We start from the raw sequence: 24,427 nt of genomic DNA, 5'->3' as shown, positions 1-24,427 counted from the left end.
GTCTCACAATTAAAAAAAATCTTTAAGGGCTGGGAAGGTGGCTCAGTGGTAGAGCACTTGCCTTGCATGCCTGAGGCCCTGGGTTCGATTCCTCAGCACCACATAAGCAAAAACAAAAAAGCCGGAAGTGGCGCTGTGGCTCAAGTGGTAGAGTGCTAGCCTTGAGTTGAAGAGGTGAGGGACAGTGCCCAGGCCCAGAGTTCAGGCCCCACGACCGGACCCCCCAAAAAAATCTTTAACAGCATAAAGCAGAATAGAAAACTCAAATCTAATTCCATAAGAAAAGAATATAACAAAGACTAATTCTGATTTTAAGTATTCAGTGAGAAAGTAACTAAATGTTGGGAGCCAAAAGGGAGTCTCTCAACATGATAGGCTTGACTATCTCACTGGAAAATCTTGAGGCTGTTTACAGAATCCGATCTTTTCATCCTGCCCTAAGCAAACATCCAGTAGCTGCTAACGACCACCTTCTCACCCTGCCCTAAGCAAACATCCTGCAGCTGCTACGGCCAATGAAAAAGCTTCCTTAACGGACAATGTAAAAGCTCCCTTATTCTAAGCATATAAATACCCCTGTGTGAAAAATAAAAATTGGCAGCTTGATGAGAATCCTTGTCTTGCTGTCATTCTTCGTGTCTCTTGTCCCTTCATTCCTTCTCACTTAGGTTCATTGCCCTCGATGAAGTCCTGCGGGTTGGGACAACTGGAGCCCAACGTGGGGCATGAACCTCTGACTAAGGAAGGAACACCGTCCTCTGGGAAAACTTGGCCAAGTACAGTCCAAGATTGCTTCCACAGACCCCACCGAGAGACAGATCCAGGACGACACACGGTGAGTGACCCACTATGGGACAAGCAATATCGTCACATGATCTATTTCTGTCAGGCCTCAAGGAGGCCCTCAAGACACAGGGAACATGGGGTAAGAAAAAGGATTTAGAATTTTTCTCGTACATAGAGGACTTGTGTCCTTGGTTCCCCCTTGAAGGAACCATAGATGCAAAAAGATGGCAAAGAGTAGGAGATTGTTTAAAAGATTGTTATGAAACCTTTGGTCCAGAAAAGGTTCCTGCTACCGCCTTTTCCTATTGGAATTTGATTAATGAAATTTTAAAATGTTCTCTATTTGATAATGGAATTTTGAAACTTGTAAAAACGGGAGAGGAGGTTCTCCAACATGCCTCTCGGCCCCCCTCAGCTTGCCCATCGGTTGTATTAGATATGCCTTCTGGTCAATTTACTGAAAATCCTGTTCAAAAATCTAAAACCTCCCTAAAATCTCTTGAACCTCCCTCTCAAAAGGTAGATAAACATCTTTATCCTGAACTCCAGGCTGTCCGGTCCCCTCAGGATAATTTAAGTCCCGAGGACGAGGCTACCCTGGAAGAGGAGGCAGCCCAATATCGTCAGCCTGATTGGCCCCCCCTTACTCAGTCACCCCCTAGCTCAGACTAAACCCTCTACCCCAAATATTCTGCTCCCCTCCAATGCGCCCCCTTCCTTTTGTGGCCTGGCCCTTCAAGGGCCCACTGCCCCTCCAGATGTTTTTTCTCTCCCCCCTTTACCTAACCTGGCCCCTTTACACAAGTCCCTTCAACATAGGCGAGAACACCTTCAACTTTTAAAAGAACTGCGGTCCCTTGATTATGAACTCCGCACACTGGGCTTGGCTGATACGCCAAAACCACCTAATAAAATTAAGGTTAGATCACACCATCAATCAGTTCTCTCCTTTCCAGTAACTCAGAGCCAGACAGATAGGACCTCAGAGGGTGAGGAGGATGAATCAGAAGAGGAGGAAAAGGAGGATGAGGAACAGGATACTGGGGATGAAGAGGAACAACCCACCTAGGGAAAAGGCCAACAAGAGTATAAGAGGCTTAGCCTCGGGTTTGTTGAAAAACTTAAAAATGCATGTGCCCAATATGGCCCGACTGCCCCTTATACCTTAGCCTTGTTAGAGAACCAAAGTGTGTGCTGGCTCACCCCTAATGATTGGAAGTTCCTGGCCCACACCACCCTTAGTGGGGGTGATTTTCCTTTATGGAATGCGGACTTTAAGGAACGATGTAGAGAGACCACACAAAAAAATTTGGCTAAAACATCTTCAAAAACCTGGACCTATACTAAGCTTTTGGGTAATGTGCCCTTTGATACCAATGCTAAACGGGTGCACTTTCCTACCGGACTTTTGGCATAAATTCAAAACGCTGGCCTTTATGCTTGGAAGCGTCTCCCTCAAAAAGGATCGGCTACTCCTTCCCTGGCAAAAGTTAGACAGGGGCCAGATGAACCGTACAGTGACTTTGTCTCGCGGCTTAACTTGGCCACAGAAAGGCTTCTTGGGCCAAGTGAAAGTGAAGGTGCCTTTGTTAAACATCTTGCCTTTGAAAATGCTAACCTGGCATGTCAAGATGTCCTCCGGCCACATAAAAATAAGGGTAACCTCTCTGAGTTCGTCAGGCTTTATGCTGGAGTAGGAACTGCTCATGCCATGGGGCTTGCCATAGGTGCTGCCTTTACCAAGGCATTTCAAAGTTCAGTCCCCGGCTCGAGTACTTGTTTTAATTGTAAACAACCTGGCCATTTTGTGTGTGAATGTCCCATCGGCAAACAAAGTCAAGGGGCAATGCCCTCACAAGCTACAGGTAGACCACTCCCTGCCACTCTTTGTCCCAAATGTGGTAAGGGGCTTCACTGGGCCAACGAATGTAGATCCAAAACAAATGCCCTTAGGCAATCCAATCTATCTCGTTTTTCTGGAAACTTCCCTCGGGGCCAGCCTCTGGCCCCAACTATCCCCAAGACAAGCCCAGGGGCAATAAGGTTTGTACCCTCCCAAACTCCCGGTTCAACACAAGCCCTGCACCTCTCTCCACGATTGCCTCCCTCCAGCTGGCAACCCCCAGGCAGTGCAGGACTGGCCCTCTGTGCCGCCACCGACACAGTACTAGACTCTGTACAAGGACCTCAAATAATATCCACTGGCACCCTGGGACCCCCTCCATCTCATATGTGTGCCCTTATTCTTGGAAGAGCCTCTGCTACCTTACAAGGTGTCCAAGTTTTTCCTGGTATAATTGATAATGATTATACAGGAGAAATAAAAATTTTGGCCACAGCCATTAATAGGATTGCAGTTATTCCAGCTGGAACTAGGCTTGCACAATTGGTACTGCTCCCATTAAATTCAGGGGGTTCTTCCACTGCTCAGACCACACTGCAAGGAACTGCTTCTTTGGGGTCTTCTGATGCGTATTGGGTTCAGCCAATCACTCAAAAAAGACCCACCCTCACCCTGCGAATTGAAGAAAAAGAGTTTCAGGGAATTTTGGATACTGGTGCAGATGCCACAGTTATTTCCCAAAAATATTGGCCACCAAGTTGGCCCCTTATCTCGTCCCTAACTGACCTTAAAGGCATAGGGCAGTCAAAAAACCCTTTGGTCAGCTCCAGTGTTCTTAATTAGACTGACAAAGAGGGCAATAGGGGAACTGTTACTCCTTTTGTTGTTCCTGACCTCCCTGTTAACCTATGGGGCCGGGATATCTTGACCCAGATGGAAGATATCCTTGCTAGTCCCAATTCTGTGGTTACGCATCAAATGCTCTGTATGGATTTTGTCCCTGGTACGGGTCTTGGAAAATCAGAGCAAGGAATTGTTGAGCCCATCCAAACTACCCAAAAAACAGATAAACATGGGCTTGGGTATTCAGATTTTTAGTATCGGCCCCAAGGTGGCTGCCAGAACGCTTGATAAAACAGGTGAATGGCTTACCACAACCCAGGGGACACCTTCCCCCCCCGAGGATGATGTGCTTTTCTCTTACAGGTGCAGCTAGAACTCCAGACGTGGATCCTCCTGTTTGAATTTATTAAATAACAGATTAATCTCTTGGCTTCTAAGCCCATACAGGTTCATCACCATCGCCTTGATGTGGCAGACCGCGGCATTGAGATCTAGGATTTACCCCAGGCTTTTAATTAGTGTTTTGCCATGAGCTTGTTCCAGTGGGAACTGCCCCCCTTCCTTTTTCTTATTTAGAAAACCCTTCTCCTTATTCATAACTCCTGACCATTCAACGGGCAAGATATATTGCGCCCTTGCCATAAGGGATAAGTTCGCCCCTTCTCCTATAGGCCCCTCCACTTGGGGGAGGATGCACCTATGGGAGGAAGAAAAAAATGCTCAAATCAAGAGTGCAGGTAAGACTACAGGGGGATGGATCCACGAGATCCCAAAACCCAAGACCCCTGAGTGGCAACTCTGGTGCATGATGGTTGGCATGCATACCCACAAGCCGTCTCCTCAAAAACCATGCCAAGGCCTGTAAAATTCCCCTCCCCAAGTGAGGACGCTTGCTCGGGAGCGGAGAAAACCCTGGGCCCTTAGAGGAACAGAGCCTCTGTCACCCCCTTAAAAAGAGCAGTCAACAATTGATGGTCAATTTTCTAAATAAGAAAGGGGGAGATGTTGGGAGCCAAAAGGGAGTCTCTCAACATGATAGGCTTGACTATCTCACTGGAACATCTTGAGGCTGTTTACAGAACCAGATCTTTTCATCCTGCCCTAAGCAAACATCCTGTAGCTGCTAAGGACCACCTTCTCACCCTGCCCTAAGCAAACATCCTGCAGCTGCTACGGCCAATGAAAAAGCTTCCTTAACGGCCAATGAAAAAGCTTCCTTAAACCAACCCAGATGCCCCTCAGTAGATGAATGGATCAAGAAAATGTGGTATATATACACAATGGAATTCTATGCCTCCATCAGAAAGAATGATATTGCCCCATTTGTTAGGAAATGGAAAAACTTGGAAAAAATTATATTAAGTGAAGTAAGCCAGGCCCAAAGAAACGTAGGTCCCATGGTTTCCCTTATTTGTAATATCTAGTATATGTATGAGTCAAGCGGAAAAGGTCTGATAATGTGATGTCAGGAAAATGAACCCTTAGATGTGTATTTTAATGTTTTTTTTCTTTCATGCATGTGTTTCTAACACATTTATAGGATTATCTCTTTGTTGCTTTGTATGTCCCTCCCCCACAGTATAACCCCTGCTTTCACTATATTTGATGTCAGTATAACTTGTGGAGGAGATGGGGAAAAACCAGTTGTTTAAGGATACAGGTGGACCTGCTGCAACAATAAGAAGTACAAGTTGTCATGTCCAAAACGAGCTTTACAACGTTGGTGTGGGGGGGGGGGAAGGGGGGAAGGGGGGGAAGGAGAAGGATTGGGATTAGGGGGGGAGGGGGGAGGCTGGGAAGGGATGTGAAGGGTAAACAAAGGAGGAGGCTGCAATGCTTGGTAAGAAATGTACGCATTATCCTGCCCATGTAACTGTAACTCCTCTGTACAGTATGTTCACAAATAAAATTAAATTAAATAAAAAAAAAAGAAAAAGCTTCCTTATTCTAAGCATATAAATACCCCTGTGTGAAAAATAAAAATTGGCAGCTTGATCAGAATCCTTGTCTTGCTGTCATTCTTCATGTCTCTTGTCCATTCATTCCTTCTCGCTTAGGTTCACCGCCCTCGTTGACGTCCTGCGGGTCGGGACAACTAAAATGGTTTAGTAAACACTCAACTTAAAGAGTAGGGTGAATGTGGTTATAGGAAAATGCATTAAGAGAAACGTTGGTCTTTAATGGTAAATGACCAGTTAAATAGAATAATTGGAAAAGAGTCATCCTATTTGGTGTTCTAGTGAAAATGAAGGTGGGCAGCAGAAAAAATTAAATGCCTGATTGATTTTTCTGTGTACTCTGTGTCTTCAGGGCAATTCGAAACGATCATAAAATAAAGGAAGTGATTTACTAAGACCTATTTTTTAGATAATGTTAATTCTAGACAATTCTTTTAAAGACAGTATATGTATTATCTCAGATGATTCTTACAATATCCTAATAATTGCCATTTTATAGAACAAACAACTGAGACAAAGAATGTAAGTCACACAAATTGTTAGTGATAGAGGAATTGGAACCATGGAGTCAGATATCAGGGCTTACATTTTAATCATTGCATAAAACAGTCTGTCTGCATGATATAATAACAAAAAGCACAGACTCTGGAATCATATTCCCAGCTTCACTAAATACAGATATGTGTGACTTTGAGCATAATTTCTCTCAGCTTCTTTTGCATACCCTCTCAAGCTCTTGAGTTCTTGAAGCAGTTCCTTAGAGAAATCAGCACAATGATTAGGATAATGAGGCAACCCATCTTCTGTATGAAATAAGTAGAGTTGTGTAAGACAAATTAGAGCAATAGATAGGGCAGAGGATCAATTAATATATGGGAATTTTAACACATTAATAATGCACATCCTTAAACTTGAACTTATAATGTCTTAATTAGAATATCACTTCAAAATGCTGTTCCATAGTTCAAAGAAAATATCTTTGATCTAAGAAGTTATTGGTTATAAGATGTCTCACTACCTTTTATGACATGATTATTAGCAAACATTTTCAATTATATTATAATTAGGCCTTTTCACTTATAACTATTGAAAACATTACTTTGTTTTGTCACTTTTTAAAGTTTTAATGATCTGAGGAAAATGTTCATAAAAGAAATTGGTTAATTCATTAAAAACTTCCTCACAGTTTGACCTTACTATATTTCAAAGCTACATCATATTGGCCTTGAAGTAACATTTCTTAAAAGAGTTGTATACTAGTTGTTGCTGGCAAGATTTTTCTTTCAAGCTGCCAACACTAATTCTGTAAGTTTTAATGATGGTATTTTTCTATGTGAATACATTTATACTTTGATTCTGTATCCAATTCAATTGCATTGTGTTAAAAAGTTCAAAGCCAACTAAATGCTTTTAAACAAACTGATGTTTTGATACACTGCTAGTTTTTATATGTGATGTTTGAATTTGGACATATCAGTTCCTTTTAGATTAAAATTTATCTTATCCAAATAAATTTAGTAAATTTTCCTGATGAAAGTGAATTACTTGGAGAGTTAGGAGAATGTAGTCAAAATTTCAATATTTATTCTATAAAATTGAAAAAATTGAGGGGAGGGTTTGGTTTGAGAGGGATAAGGATAATGATGAAAGGGGTAACACAGATCAACATGCATTGTACTTATAAGCAGCTTTGTTGAGTAGTAACTCCTTTGTACAACTACTTAAAGATAATGAAAGTACAATTTTTAAAAAAGAACAGAATGGGTACATTAACTCATGGCATAAAATATGTGCAATTCATGGCTGAGAAAAGTTTAAAGTTAGCATTTTTAAGACACATGCTTAGAGAAAAAGTGCATTGGTTAATGTGTATACATACATTTCAAGATTATTCATTGAGGTGAATAATCTATAAATCCTTATAGATTTATAGATTTTATGTATTTGTAGGCATTTTACCTTGCTCTAATTGACAGTTAAAACACTTGTGAAACTCTTAATATCATGTTAGTATTTTGAAAGGATGAATGCAATTCATGAATGAATGAATTCAATTTGATTCAATACAATAATTTTCCACAAGCTCATCTGGTGCACATATATATAATATATATATATATATATATATATATATATATATATAAAATGTTTTTACTGTCACTCCCTTATTAGTTTATTCCTTTCTTCTTGAAGTCCTAAATGGAATCGTGTGTGTGTGTGTGTGTGTGTGTGTGTGTGTGTGTGTGTGCGTGCGCGCGCGCACGCGCACGTGCACGTGTGTGCCAGTATTAGGGCTTGAACTCAGGGCCTGGGTGACTTCTGGTTTTGGTAATGAATTGGAGATAAGTGTCTTAGATTTGCGGCTACCAACACCTGACCAGGAACTTCTTTTTGTTTTTAAATTCTCCAATTTCCTTTGAATAGATATAGCTAGTCTCCTTCCTAAAAGTGCAAGTAAGAAGTACAAGGTCTAATTAATCTGCATACATCAAGATACAGATGCATGATTGATATTTAAGCAAAAGTTCCTTTATTTCATACTGAACGCAGACCATCTCTTCGTATTTTATACCCACCACTTGAGTAAATTATACTGTTTTGAAGAAATATAAGAATATGTTCAGCTTTTCCTAGATTAGAGGAAAAGTTAACCTTATATCAGAAATTGAAGGCTATGTTGTAAATGTTGTTATGCTCACCTAACCATTAATCTTTCCCTCTTCCCAATGAAACTGCTTTTCAAAAAAGTTGAGATATCATTTTGAATTAAAATTCAGCTGGATTTTGCATCTTCAGCATAAAAGGAATTAAATGTGAACTTTCTATTTTTTCTTCTTCCTTCCCTATTCCTCCCTCTCTGCCTCCCCTATCTCCTTTCTTCTCTCCCTCACCTTTCTTTTTTCTTTTTCTTTATCCTTTTGATGTTACTGGGGAGCAAACTTTTCACTTGCTCAGTCAGCTTGCTTCCTCAGAGCTAACTTTTTTTTTTTTTTGTCCATCCTGGGGCTTGAACTCTGGGTTTAGGCGCTGTCCCTCAGCTCTTCAGCTCAAAGTGAGCGCTCTACTGCTGAAGCCACAGAACCACTTCCAGTTTTCTAGTGGTTTATTGGTGATAAGGGTCTCACAGACTTTACTGCCTGGTCTGGCTTTAAACCGTGATCCTCAGATCTCAGCCTCCTGAGTAGCTAGGATTACAGGCATGTCGCCAGTGTTGGAAAAGAGCTAGCACTTTTATCAGTTGATCTACACCTCCAACCCAGCTTTCTGATGGCTAATTGAAGACGAAATCTTGAAGACATTTCTGTCTGGGTTTACTTCAAATCCCTCAGGACCTCAGCCTGCCATGTACATAAAATTACAGACATAAACCATCATCAAAAAGCTAAGTTCAGATTTTATTTCAATCATCTGATCTTTAATATTTAATTTATTAATATTTAATAATACTGAATGGACTTTGTACTTTACATTTACATGAACATGTAGAAAAATAATCATTAAAATTAACAATCCAATACTACTTAAAAACATACATCAAGTAAATAATCTTAAATTAAGAAATATATTTGTTTCAGGCACTGAAAAGCTTTGAAAGTTGTTATACTTTGCTTACTTATCGTATACTTTTAAGAATCTTCCAAATAGAGTAAAATCTGAAATGCAGACAAAAAGTTATACTGAGTAAATTGTTTAGCAAAAATGTCTAAAAAAACTTAATTTGGGCATCCATAATCTGTCATTTTCAGTTTTTTAATACTTTTTTATTGTAAAAATACCGTGCAGAGGGATTACAATTACATGAGCAAGGAGATAACAATGCTTGATAAGACATGTACTCATTAGTACATGTCTTATCAAGCATTGTTATCTCCTCCTTTGTTTTTCCCCTACCATCCTTGCCCTCCCATCTCCCCGCCTTGTAAAGTTCATTTTTTTGACATAATGTCATGTACATTGCTGAAGCATAGCTGACACAGAATGCCTATATTTGTGTATATCTTAAGTATTTTAATATAACTGTATAATGTATATTATATCACAATTGAGCAAACATGTTCATTGCTTCATTCTTTTTTTGTATGTGATGTGGTAAACACACTTCAGATCTAAACTATGTAAATAAATAAATAAATAACATTATAAATAACAAGCAAAACAAAAGTATATAATAAGCTTATAATCATGACAACAAAAATGTGCTTCTTGCTGTAGCTAGGCATTCTAATACTAGATTGAAGAGAAATGGAGAGAGTGGACATCCTTGTCTCGTTCCTGAGTTAAGAGGAAATGGCTTTAGTTTTTCACCATTAAGTATACTGCTGGCTGTAGGTTTGTCATATACAGCCTTTATTGTATTGAGGAATGTTCCATGGATTCCTAATTTTTCCAGAACCTTCATCATAAAGGGTGTTAGATTTTGTCAAATGCTTTTTCTGCATCTATTGAGATAACCATGTGGTTCTTATCTTTGCTCTTGTTGATGTGATGAATTATGTTAATTTCTGACTTTTCATTGCACTTCTGGGAAATTATCCTAAAAAAATAAACACCAGGCTTAAAAAAAAAAAGTATCCAAGGAATAATTTCAAAAACTAAAACCTGTTCCGTTCTGACTAAACAGCTAAAGATACACCTATAACCGTGAAACCACCAAATGTTTATGATGGTTCTGGATATGTTGCCTCTGAATATAACACCTAGGAATTTTAGGAAACAGCAGAAAAGGCAGGTCATTCTCAGGCCTCCTTACTCTCTTCTCCTTTAAGGCAGACCATAAACCAAGCTAACCTTCCCCAGATGTAAGTCATAAAACTCTCATTCCAGAAGGGTCCTCCCTATATCTGGAAGAAAGGAATGTTCTCATCAGTGAAGTTCAGAAGAATCTGAACAAACAGGTCTGGCTAAGTTCTCTCCTTCGTATTACTAATAGGTCACACTAGTTTGTCTTTTATTTATTTTGCATAGCTGTCTATAAGATACACAGATTACCATTCCTTTGGGTCTTCATTTCTAAAGGTTTTCCTGTCATGGAAAGCATACACATAAGCATATGAATGTATGTGCTTTTTAATTATTTTTATTTTTTAATTTTTTTTTGTCAGTTCTGGGACTTGATCTCAGGGCCTGGGCATTGTCCTTGAGCTTCTTTTACTAAAGACTAGCATGCTACCACTTGAGCCACAGCACCCCTTCAAGCTTTTATCTGTTTATGTGGTACTGAGGAATCAAACTCAGGACTTCATGCATACTAGGCAAGCATTCTACCACTAAGCCACATTCCCAGCCCCTATGTGCTTTTTCAATCTACAAGCTTTTTGCAAGGATCTTAACCATAAACCTTCCAATGATTGACAGAAAAATATTACATTATTATGTTAAATATCTATCCAAAAAATTAAAAGTATATTAATGATAATTACATGAATAATTGGATAATTATTGTTTTCCTTTTTTAAATCAGTATTTAAATTTTTCATATTACAAATACGTGTAAGTCAAGAAACTCCTTTATGCAATTAATATATACTAAAAACAATTTTAAAAGTGAATCATAGGAAAGTAATGGAGGCTATGCTAGAGGCAGGGTATCAGTGTGAGAGGGGAGGATCAATGGAAGGGGTTGTGAGGGTGAACACAATTGAATTACTTTGCAAAATTATGGAAATAAAACAGTGAAATTTGTTCGAAGTGTTTTCTGAGGGAGGCAGAGGGAAAGGTGGAGGAAGTGGAGGAGTTAACTGATGGAGTACATCTTATGCTGGAACAGTGAACCTCATTTGTATAAATAATACACGCTAAAAAAAAAATAGAAAGATCCTTGAAGATATCGTCTTCTAACAAGAATGCCTAGAAAGACTAAATGCCACAGAAAATGAATAACAAAAAGAGGTGCTTTTTGACCTGTATTGAAGTTACTATTAATGACTTACAAAAAATTCATTTGAATCTGACTATGGAGTTGATGAATAAATGTGAATGTCAGTTATGGGAATGTTATGACATTTAAGGAAGAAAGTGTGTGTGTGTGTGTGTGTGTGTGTGTGTGTGTGTGTCTGTGAAGTCTTTAATCAGGGCTACTTAGTCACAGAGTAAATAATCAATGAGTTGTCAGTTACAAATTGGGGGAGGGGAGAAGAACAGTATCCATATTCTAGGAGGGTTTGGGATCCAGTGGTCTTTATGTAGCAGGTTCTTTCAGTGTTTTCTTCTTTGCAAATTGACAGTAAGGAATAGCATACATATTTGACCCAATTGTAAATAATTAAATTTGGTAATATACACAATGCTCCATTTCTAAGCCTTGATTAAGGAATATTTCTGAATGTCTAGATAAAGTGGTGAAGAAGCAAATCAATAAAGGCTTGACTCTGAAGTCAAGACATGAGTTTTGTTGGGTTATACAGAGATGAAGGAGGGTGTTTCTTATACCAGGGAAATTGAATGTATTCATTTATTTTTTCAGAGAAGAAAATTGTGAAGAATAAGAATATTTATCTCTCAAAAGAGAGAGGATCACAAATTTGTGAAAAATATTCTTGATTAAAGAATGAGTGGGTTATAAAGCGTAAGAGTGCCAAATATTATCTTTTCATTTTTTTTCCTGTTGACAAGAGGTGAAGACAATAGACAGAGCCCAGTCTTCAGAAGCATATTTCTAGACTGTGTCGTCTTGAGTTTCCACTGGAAGCTTGGGATCTCTCTCTCTGTCTCTGTCTCTGTCTCTGTCTCTGTCTCTGTCTCTCTGTCTCTCTCTCTCTCTCTCTCTCTCTCTCTCTCTGTCTCTCTCTCTCTCTCTGACAGTACTGGGCTTGAGCATAGGGCATTACATTTGTAGGCTCTACCACTTGACTGAGTCACATCACTTCTCCAGTCTCTCCAGTCCTCAATGCTCATTTTTGACTAGCTAGTTTTCTATCACTAGCATTATAATTTTTATCTGTTCTCTTTGATATTTTACAAGAGCCTCTTTATCCTCACCTCCCCAAAAAGAGAGAATAAACATACAAAAGTGATTAATTTAATTCATAAAAAAAGAGAAGACATTTTCTTATTTGAGTCGTGCCCTACACAAACACTTATCCAAAAATTATTACCAGGTCCCAGGTAACCTTACATAATTAAGCCTCAGAAATTTGCATTCCTATTTTATATAAACACTAGTTAATACAAGGTATGTTCTTGTTCCTTTAGTACTTTAAATTACCATTTTTGAACACTTTTAATTTGGGGAATGTGTGAATGGAACATTTTAAAGGCATTTTTGGCAGGTGCTTCATGCAGCTTCACTGAATCTATTCATTGGTACAAGGGAACACTTTTCACTGGTTGTGGAGAAAACTCAAGGCAGAATTTAATGGGTAAACATCCTGCTTACTTGGCCTGGTAAATTATTTGGTTTGTTATTGAACTATTAAGCTACACATAATCATTTTGTATGATAACTACATTAAAAATCATATATACAAGCTAAGAGAGATAGTCTTATGCTAAGGATGATACAATAAAGTGAGATCTTAAAATCAACTAAAAGTCAATGCTGCTAGATTTCAATCATCATCAACATCATCATCATCATCATCATCATCATCATCATCATCATCATCATCTTAGTTTCATGTGGAACAAAAGTTTCTCCCAGAAAATAAGTATAAACACTTTATATTAGTAGCTATTTTGGTTGTACTTCTTGTATTGAGTTCCCCCAGAAAAACAGTACCAATAGGATATGTATGTAGGCATGCACACATAACAGAAAGAGATCAGGAGACACACACAGAGACAGCGACAGAGAGTAAAAGATTTCTTCTTTTAAGGAATTGGCTAACTTGATGATGCAGGCTAGAATGTACGGAACTCAAAAGAAAATTCAAAGTTAACATCTTAAGAATGTGGACTGCAGAAATCTCACTTGAATAAGGGAAGTCAATTTTTTTCAGTCAGTCCTTTTAATAACTAAACAAAGTTTACTTTATGGAAGGCCAAATGGAAGACCAGTTTAAATGCTAATAGCATGTATAACACTCAGCAAAAAATTCAGAATAATGTTTGACCACATATTTAAGCAATGTGGCCAAACCAATTTTGACTACAAAATTAGCTATCACAGCCCTCTTTAATTGTGCACGTCAAGCTTAATGAAACTTCAAAATCTGGAATGAAAGGATAAACATGTGTGAGGGTTGGTGATAGTACAAAAAAATTAAGATACTCATCGACATCTTAGTTATTTTTGCTCTGCCAGGTAGGTAAGTCATGTGCAAGGTCTGCTGTCCTTTCTGTCTTTGATTTCAATCCCTCATTTCCCACCCTTCTGGGACTGGGACAAATCACCCAATATTAATGTGTTTGGAAACTGTTTGTATCCAGCCCTATATATTTCCTTATTGCTCTCCCTTTTCCTCTTCTCTCTCCTCTTCACCTTAGTGGTACAAAAGTCTACTCGCCTCATTGTCTGTACATTGAGAGATTTGTCTTTCAATTGCTTGCCACCAGTGGTTTTCAAATGGTCACAACTGATACTTTACATGGATAGGAATGAAGGAACTTTAACAAAGCATGTACAATAGCTGCCTCACATGCTTAACAGTGAATAGAAGAGTATACTGGTAAAACTTTGTGTTCCTAAATGCACGACTGCATTCACACAATACATTAATTTTGTTATTTTGAAAACAGTATTTGTTTGAAAGTTAATGAATTTTTACTAACTCACAATATATATCCAGCAATTTTTTTGGGGGGGTAAGGCAGATGTGGGGCTTGAACTCAGGGCCTGGGCACTGTTCCTGAGCTCTTTGGCTCAGGGCTAGCACTCTGCCTCTTTGAGCCACAGCTCCACTTCCGGTTTTTGAGTAGTTAAATTGGATATAAGAGTCTCACAAGGACTTTTCTGTCAGGGCTGGCTTCAAACCATGATCATAAGATCTTAGACTCCTAACAACCTAGGATTACAGGTGTGAGCACCAGCACCTGGCTACTCAGCATTTTTCATGTCATGAATTTCATGTAAAATACTACCAAAAACTTAAAGAAACAGAATAGAAATTTATTCTCATGCAAGTTAGAACCTCTGACTGACACAGAAGCTATACTATAGAAAGTATCCTGCAGGTCAGCATCTTTCTGCCCTGTAGTGTGCATACCTTGGGGTTCCCAGGAGGGTTATCAAAGCCTTCCCAAATACTAAATGGTAGAGAAAGAGAAAAAGAGAAGACAACAGTTTCCATTCTTTCAATGATGTTCCACACAGGAAGCAGAGATCACCTACTTACTTCTGATTGTACAGTACACAATGGCCTCTAGCTTGAGAGGAGGTGAGAACCCTCTTCTGTAATTCTAGATAGCATTCTGTCTGGTAATATGTGTGAAAGAGAAGAGGTGAATGATGGGGTAAATATAAGAAAGTTGACTACATATACAAACTCCAGGTAGTAATCACTGCAATATATACATCTGTGTTTATGAGCAAGTATATGTACATATTTAAAGAATAAAACGTGACTCATAAATTAACTGTCTCTTTCCTATTGTGGTAACATAAATCATCTCTGCTGATAAGAATTTACTTTGTGACATATTCTGCTACATAACATATATGGGCTGAAACCAAGAAACAAAATAAAGCATATTAAGATACATGTTTATTGTTTCACTAACCTTTCTTCTAAAATATAGTCAATTCCATTGAAAGTCCATTCAGTAGACTTCTCTAGCTGGAAAAGATATAAACGTTTTATACATTCTTTAGTTTATTAATTATTTTTAATATTAAACACAAGTGAAAGCTGTAATTTTTCTTATTTTTTATTACTAAAATGTTATTTTCATAACTGATAGCTCTAATTCTCTAGGACATTTTATTTGCTATAAAGAAATTAATTCACTGAACATGCAAGCCAATGAAGATTTTCAACATCACTTTGGTCAAGCATTCTATAAAAGCTGCTACCAACAATATTTTTGTTGTTGTTGTTATTCTAGTCTTGGGCCTTGAACTTGGGGCCTACGTGCTGTCCCTGAGAATTTTTTCAAGGCTAGCACTCTACCACTTGAGCCACAGTTCCACTTCCAGCTTTTGGGTGCTTAATTGGAGATATTACAAAATTTCCTCCTAGGCTAGATTTGAACTACAATTCTCAGAGCCTTAGGATTATGTGCATGAGCCACTGGTGCCTGACTAGCAAAATTCTTTTTTTGGGGGGTGGGCGGGGTGGGGGGGTCCGGTCGTGGGTCTGAACTCTGTCCCTCAGCTCTTCAGCTCAAGGCTAGTGCTCTACCACATGAGCCACAGCGCCACTTCCTGCTTTTTTTTTTTTTTTTCAGCTTATGTGGTGCTGAGGAATCAAACCCAGGGCCTCATGCATGCAAGGCAAGCGCTCTACCACTGAGCCACCTTCCCAGCCCGCAAAACTCTTAAGACATTTGATATGATCATTTGACGTGACTACTTTTAAAAATATGTACTTTAAAACTTTATTAGATATGCTTGGTGTCAACCTTATCTGTAAAACATCTTTCCACAAAAACTTAAAAAGACTGAACAGTGGTGAAAGGTAGAGAAATGAGATATATTAACAAGAGGTTATCTGATGGAGAATAAACAGTGAAGCCCATCTTTGAGGTATTAGCATGACCTACAATAGTGCTTTACCACTATCTCATGCCTCAACTTCTGATTCACATGGATTTGTAGGCAGGGCTAAATATGAATCTTAATTTTTTTCAATCTCAGTCTCCTAAATATCTAGAATTGTAGGTATAAGCCACTGATATGTGGCTAAGTATTAATAATCATAATTTATTTCAATGGACATCTATTTTAGGCAAAGGTTTTTTCAAAGCTGTAGTAGATTTGTTTTATTAATTTATTAAATAGTTTTGAGAGGTTATCATTTGTAAGAAATTATTTCAGAAATTGGGGATAAAGAAATAAAAAAGAAAATTCAGTCTGCTGACTTGATTCCTTCAGTTATATAAACATGTGCTAAGTTTTATTTCATTAATTTTGAATGGTAGAGACTTTTGCAAATTATTTCTTTCTGTGATGTGTTAATTTGCCTAAACAGTTTTCTTAATTCTAGATAATTAAATTACTAGATACCTGTAATGTCTAAAATCATTTCTTTAGCAAATATTGATTAAATGCCAGTCTTAAACTGGTAGAACATAGACTAAACATACCAGAAGAGTATAAAATATTGTTTTATGTTTTCGGGGGGGTTATTGTCTTATTTGGGGGAGTGGGCAGTACTGTGTTTTGAACTCAGGACCTAGAGCTTCTGTCACTCTACCACTTGAACCACTCTTCCAGATCAATCTTTGGAAATGTCTTTGGAAATGAAATTCTATCAGAACTAGCCTTGAACTGCAATCTTCCAGATCTCAGCCTCCTGAGTAGCTAGAATTACAAGCACCAGCCCATCACCTTAAAATACATTTTTTTGTCATCAGAAATAATTAATTAATCAGAAATTACTAATTAAATGTAATCTTTAACAGTGTGGCAAAAATGACCTAGAACTTGCTACCTAAAAGTATTTAAAAGTTTTTATGTCTTTATAAACAAAAACAGAAAAATCTTTTAAGCTCACCTTATGATTTTTTTCCAAGTAGAAAAGAATATTTTAATCCGCCTTTGATTATGAGAAAGGAAAGAAAAAATCACTGCACTGTATATGCAAAAATCTTATAGCTAGGGCTTAAGTGTCAAGTAAATTTGTGAGGAATTCAACTCACAGATTGCAAAATTTACGTATAGGTAGCTGAAGACTAAAATCAGCAAGTGGAAAAAGTTGTCACTAGCACACAATGTTATACATATTTAAGTTATTTTATTTTTTGATAGCAAGAGTCTTCTATTTTTATATTTTTATTAAACTTACTCTCAAGCTGATATATAAAAATGAAATTGCTTCTATTAATGGGGTCATGGTGCATATATACATTGTATAATACCTAAAATAGGTTAAGCATATCCATCTTCTCAAACATTATTACATTTGTTGAATTCTAAACACTTCCTTCTAGCTTTTTGAAATGTGTAGTTCATTACTGCTATATGTAGTCACTCAACTGTGAACAGCACATCAGAACGTATGACTTGCAAAACAATTCATAGTCATATGAAAAGATGTTCTCTGAATAGGCTAAAAATCAATATGACTGATAACACTGAATTGTCACAAATGCATGTAAAAATGCCAATAGTAAAATAAATCATACTGAGTTGTAAAAACTATTTCATTGGATTTATTCATTTTGCTAGTCAGTATAGAATTTCAACAATAGATATATAGTGTTTTTGGAAAATAACAGTGTATAATTTCAGGTATGTTACAGTTACATTTAAAATAAATCTATTATTACTTTGTGCCAGTACTGGAGTTTGAACTCAGGGCCTCAGCTTCACTTGGCTATTTTTCTTTCAAGGCTGGTGCTCTACCACTTGGGCTACATCCTCACTTCCAGTTTTTAGGTGGTTATTTGGAGATAAGAGTCTCATGGACTTTCTTGCCCTGGATGGCTTCAAACCATAATCCTTTGATATCAGCTTATTGAGTAGTTAAGATTATAGGTATGAGCCACTAGCACCCAGCTCCCTGTAATTTCTTTAGGTGCAATTTATCCAATAAATATCTTTAAAATATGAATCTTTAAGGTGACTAAGTATAGATATTTGCCAAGCAGAAATGTAGCTGAAGAATGTGTCTTGATGAGGCTCACTGTGATGGCTCATCTCATGAAGCCTCTTCTAAACATGAGCTTTACATAATTTTATGAATCAAATTTGAAGAAGTACACATGGGTTAAGAGGAATAAAGTGGAAGTAGAAATTAATGCAATATAAATCTCAGGATATATACTGTGAGTCTTCCCAAGAAATCTTGTTAATTAAAGTGCTCCCCCCACCCTCACTTTGAGCAAAACTCACTAAGTTTGAGTAACTATCAACATTGCTCTTAGTTATCACTGAGCTGACCTGAAAAATAGAAAATTCAATGTTAGCAACTGACAATTTATACACATTTTAAGGCCTACTAATCAAGTAAAAGAATAAGCAATGGATAATCATATTTTTTATGAAAAAATAGGTTCTGTGGTTTGCATGTTTGTGTCCCTCCAAAATAAAAATGTTAAAATTCAAATTCCAAAGATGAATGACATTAGGGAAGGGGCTCTTTGAGCAGTGATTAAGTCATGGATAATTTAGTGCCATTGTAAAGCACGACTCAGAAAGCTGCTCTGCTATTTCCACTGTGAGGGCCTAGTGAAAGGAAGGTGGGCAGAAATCAGTAAAGTGGACCTTACCAGACAAGGTGCCTTGATCTTGTATTTCTCAGCTTTCATAACTGTGAGAAATAAGTTTTTGTCATTTTTAAAACACTTAGTATATGATATTTCCTTGTATCAACACTAATGGAGTAAGACAGGAAGAAAGAAAAAAATCTTTTTTTTTTCTTTTTTTGCAGTACTGGGGTTTTAACTCATCATGGTCTTGAACATGAAAAGTGTATATTCTATCACTTGTTGAGGAATGACTCTAACTCTATTTTGCATTAGTTATATTGCATATGGATGCTGTTTTAGTCCATGGTTGACTTAAACCACCTTTCTGTTGCCAAAATGTGATTACAGTATAACTAACATTATCTGCCTTGTTTGTTGAGATGGAGTCTCATTAACATTTTCGCTATTCTGGTCTAGGACCATAATCCACCTGATCTCTATACCATGAGTTGCTCTGATTTATATGTCACCATGCCCAGTCTGTTTCTTTCTTTTATCCAACCATCCAGACACAAAGAAAAAAGTCTATATTATTCAAAAGATAATTATTTCAACTGGCTGCTGATGCTTCATGTCTGTAATCCTAATCACTAGGGAGGTTAAGATCTGAGGATCAAATTTTAAAGGTAGGCCAGGCAGGAAAGCCCATGTGACTCTGGTCTCCAATTAACTACCAAAAAAAAAAAAAAAGGCAGAAGTAGAGCTGGTGGCTCAAGGCTCAAGTGGTGGAATGTCTATAATCTTGAGCAAAAAAAGTTGTGAATAGCACCAAGGCCAAGAGTTCAATTCCTAGGCCTGTAAACAAAAAAAAAGGATTATTATTTCATAAAATGAAAATATGATTATTTTTAGCAATTACTACAATGGAAACTATTACCACAATCTTAAGCTATTCATTTTGTACTCCATAACTTTAATATTTACATCCTGAGTCAGCGTACATTTGAAATGAGGTTTCATTGTGAAATTCTATACATATAGTAGTAGACTTTGAACAAATTTACTCTCTCCCTCTGGGAGATAAAGGCGTAGCTAATTATTTTCTGAATAGGACTCCATTAGACAAATAAATAAGGGCAAGAATGGATGACTGCAACAAATCTAAAAGTTTCTGCACATCTAAAGATATAATTAGAAAATCAAGCAACAACCCACAGAATGGGAGGAAATTTTTACCAGTTATCCAATGGATTATATTCTGGCTAATACCAAGGGTTCAGAAAAACAAAGCCATAAAGAATAATCAATAAATTGGCCAGCAGATGAATTGGACAGTTGTCAGAAGAGATACAAATGGCTCTTAACTTTTAATGTATTTTCATAAATTTAACTGAACAAAATATATACATATATTGAACCCCTTCTAAGTAATTGATGTAATACAATTAATCTCAATAATTCAGAAAATGCCCATTAGCTCACAAATAATCTGTGGGCCATTCAATATTTTCTTTGTTTGATAACAGAAGCCATTTACTCTTTATAATTTTTCTGTGTTAAAGTTTAAAGGAAAAACTTCATGAAGTCTTATAATTAAATTTCCCAAGAGGATACAGGGAGATCTGGAAGAGAACCAAAGAAATACAGGCTTCATCTCAACAAGGGTGACTAGCAATCAGGAAAACCACAACAACACCACCACCAAAAACTATGTTCTTGTTTAATAATAGGAGTGAGGGAAAAATAACAAGGTAATTTAAGTCCCTGATAAAATTAAAATATATTTTGAAACAATAGGTAAAGAGTTTAAGGTTTAAAGAATTAGAAAACAAACCCATTAAGGGTTCTTTAAAAATACTTTAAAGAAAATTAGAAATATATTTACATAGCAACGAGGCCAGCAGAGAGCTAAAAGGCTTCATCACAAAAGAGGAGGGTTCTGCCGGGCGCTGGTGGCTCATGCCTGTAATCCTAGCTACTCAGGAGGCTGAGATCTGAGGATCATGGTTCAAAGCCAGCCCGGGCAGGAGAGACCATGAGACTCTTATCTCCAATAAACCACCAGAAAACCGGAAGTGGCGCTGTAGCTCAAGTGGTAAAGCGCTCGCCTTGAGCTGAAGAGCTGAGGGACAGTGCTCAGGCCCACAGTTCAAGCCCCACGACCGACCAAAAAAAAAAAAAAAAAAAAGAGGAGGGTTCAGTATGGAATGATATGAATGGAAACAAAGTATAAGAAATTAGTATTTTATAACTAAACTTTCACCTTTCTATGATCTTTAGCCTAAAAATCATCTATGACATTTCCCTTTACCTGAGCCTTCAGGCTTCAACTTGTGAAGGGAGACAGGAAACATTTTGCATTCCCTAGACAATCTTGCCATCTAGTGGCCATCACTGGGAACTACTGCCCATAGGTTTTGTAAGTGAAATGAACTGCTCGCATCACCTCAAATTTTAATCCATCCTTCCTTCCTCTAAAATCTTTATAGAGTTACTAGGATAAGCTAGAATATTTAGAGATAAAATTATGAATACAATTAATATTATTGTAAAACTCTAACCAGGAAGTAAGATATTACTTATACAATTACCAATTAAAAGACAAAATAACTTGCCTAGTATTGTCTACAATTCAAATTCATCCTATTCATAAAAAGTCTATAAGGAGCCATGAGCCAGTGGCTCACATCTGTAATTCTATCTACTCAGGGGGCTGAGATCTGAGGATCAGGATTCAAAGCTTTTTGGGCAGATGTAAGACTCTTATCTCAAACTACCAAAAAGCTGGAAGTGGAACTGTGGCTCAAGTGGTAGAGGGCAAGTCTTGAGGGGAAAAGCTCAGTGACAGACATCAACTAGACCCCGAGTTCATGCCTTAGGATCAGCATTAAAAAATTTAAAAAGTCTATGAGCCTAGTGATATACCAAGTATGAGAAGATAGAAACTTTAGGTCAGCCAGAGAAAACATGTTCATGAGACCCTCAACTCAACCGAAAAAAACTGGGTGCAGTGGTGTGCACTTGTCATCCAAGATATGCAAGAAGTGTAAGTAGGATTCATCCAAGCTAATCTGGGCACAAAGCAAAATCTTTCTCAAACACAAAGAGGGCTGGAGGTGTGAAATGACAGAGTGCCTGCCTAGCAAGAATGAAGCTTTGAGTTCATATTCTTTATTTAACAAAAAATAACAAAGTAAAAGCCAGTAAGGTAGCCATATTATTATCTCTATTTTACAGATCTGAAAACTGACAGCTCATCCAGCAAAACAAGAACATAAACGACACAGTTTTACTTTAAATTGTACTTAAAAAGCCGCCTCTAACAGTAAAACTAAACAACTGAGCCGGGAGCTTGTAGCTCATGCTTGCAATCCCAGCTACTAAGGAGGCTGAGAGCTGAGGATCATGGTTCAAAGCCAGCCCAAGCAGGAAAGTGTATGAGACGCTTATCTCCATTAGTAAACTACTTAGAAAAAGCTGGAAATGGCTCTGTGGCTCAAGTGACAGAGTACTAGCCTTAAGCACAAAAGCTCAGAAACAGCCCCCAGTCGCAGAGTTCAAGCCTTGAGACAAGGGAAAAAAAAGTAAATCTGGAAGCAAAATAAATGATTTCAGAACTCTCCATTTCTGCTTGTCTCAGACATATACTAGTTATTGCAAATAAGGGAAACCATGGCACCTATGTTTCTTTGGGCCTGGCTTACTTCACTTAATATAATTTGAAGTTGGTATAATTTGTGGAGGAGAAGGGAAAAACAAATTGTTTAAATAGGGATACAGGTGGACCCACTGCAACAGTGAGATGTACAAGATGTTATGTCAAAAAACGAACTTTACAACTTTGCCATGGTGGGGGTGGAGGAGGGAGCTGGGAAGGGATGGGAAGGGGAAACAAAGGAGGAGGCAATAATGCTTGATAAGAAATGTACTCATTACCTTGCTCATGTAATTGTAACCCCTCTGTATGGTATTTTCACAATAAAAAATAAAAATTAAAAACATTAAAAAAGAAGGAATAACTTATTTCTTCTTATTTCTTCTTTAATTTGATGTCTTTTACACAGCTTCCAGCTGTGGCCTGTAACATCTCATTTCCATGCTGATTTCCATCTAATGTGGCACTACCTATTTATTTTAATGTTCTTCGAATGGCTATCAAAAATATTAAGTTACTGATTAATCTGCTTAAATACCACAAAATTATCACATTCATAGCCTGACAGAGCTAGCCTTATTAGTTAGTTGTAGTAAGAGAAATTATACAGCAGAATTCTGAGACCTATCATCAAAATAGAGAGGAAAAGCTAGTGTTCCTATGGGCTTGGGACAAGATACTAAGTAAAATTGAAATGAGTAATTCTTCAGTGTTATAAAAACAATAAGCATGACTATGCTAGTAATCAGTACTGACAATGATGGGGAGTTAGGGTTCTGTTATAGAAGGCTAAGATGAATGTAAAATCTTGTCTTTAAATGCATTGTCTAAAGCTTTGATGCATGGGCGATCAGGCTGCTTTCAGTGTTAAAGCATCTGAGAAACTCAACTCCACTGGGCAATGATGTATTATCAGAAAGGCAGGCAGTAAAACCTCCTGTTACTGAGAACTTAAGCAGCTTAACTTAAGTTCCTTTGCTTGCTACAGAATAATTCAATCAAGAAAGGGAGCATAACGAAAATGATATTAAAGAGAAAGTGAGATCACTACAACACAGCAGGAGGCTCAAGAGCCAGGCTCTAGACCATTAAACCTTTTGTCTGTTGAAGAGTTAAGGGTCAAGGAGAGATATAAGCTGCACTTCATTTGGCAAGAACTCTTTTGGACACTGTGATGGATAGATGTAATCTGTGGAAGAAATATGCATCTGTGCAGGCCCAGATTTACTGCAATGCTGTGCACAGACTCTCTACAGAAACTGAATAGTCTGGAATTGAGATTGGCCATACATCTTTGGGGCCAGACTTGGCTGAAAGGTTATGTGCTTACTTTTGGCTCATGTGCACTGGGAAGAGGCTATGCTTGCCAGAAGAAGCCTGTAATTATCAGGACTTTTTTTTTTTTTTTTTTCTGGTAGATTGTGGGGCTTGAAGCCTGGGCACTGGCCCTCAGCATTTCAGCTCAAGACGATGGCTCTACCACTTGAGCCACAGCACCACTTCCAGTTTTCTGAGTGGTTTATTGGAAATAGTCTCACAGACTTTCCTTCCCAGGATGGCTTTGAACCATGATCCTCAGATCTCAGCCTCCTAAGTAGCTAGGATTACAGGTGTGAGCCACCATGCCTAGCAGTTATCAGGACTTTAGACCAGATATCTGGTTCAAGGATCAGTACATTGATGAGCACTATAGGAGAAAATTTGGGGTGTTAAGGTGTTTATTGAACAAGGGTGAGTTTTGTGAGTCAGAGGTCCTACGTTGTTCTGGTAACCAGGAACCATACATATGTCATGTGATTTCAAAAACAAAATCTCTAATAGTGTATGACTTTAGAGACAAAAGAGTTCTCCTCTAATCAGAGTTAATTAACCAAACTAGTTGTGTGTTTTTCTTGTTGTTTTCCATGTTGTGAGAGGGCTTTATCAGACAAGTCTTTATACTACTGTCATTTCTTAGCTGAACCATTTTTCCTGAATGTTTAGCATATTTCATGTTTTTGACTAATACTTAAAGATAACAAAGCAATATTAAAAAATATAACCATTTAGGTTGAATGTTTTAAAAACTATACCACTACAAAATGAAATATTTTACCACAGCAAATTTTTTCTCTA

Source organism: Dipodomys spectabilis, unplaced genomic scaffold (genome assembly GCF_019054845.1).
Source record: "Dipodomys spectabilis isolate Male_0828 unplaced genomic scaffold, ASM1905484v1 ptg000002l, whole genome shotgun sequence".
NCBI lineage: Eukaryota > Metazoa > Chordata > Mammalia > Rodentia > Heteromyidae > Dipodomys > Dipodomys spectabilis.
Note: the sequence above shows the minus strand (reverse complement) of the source record.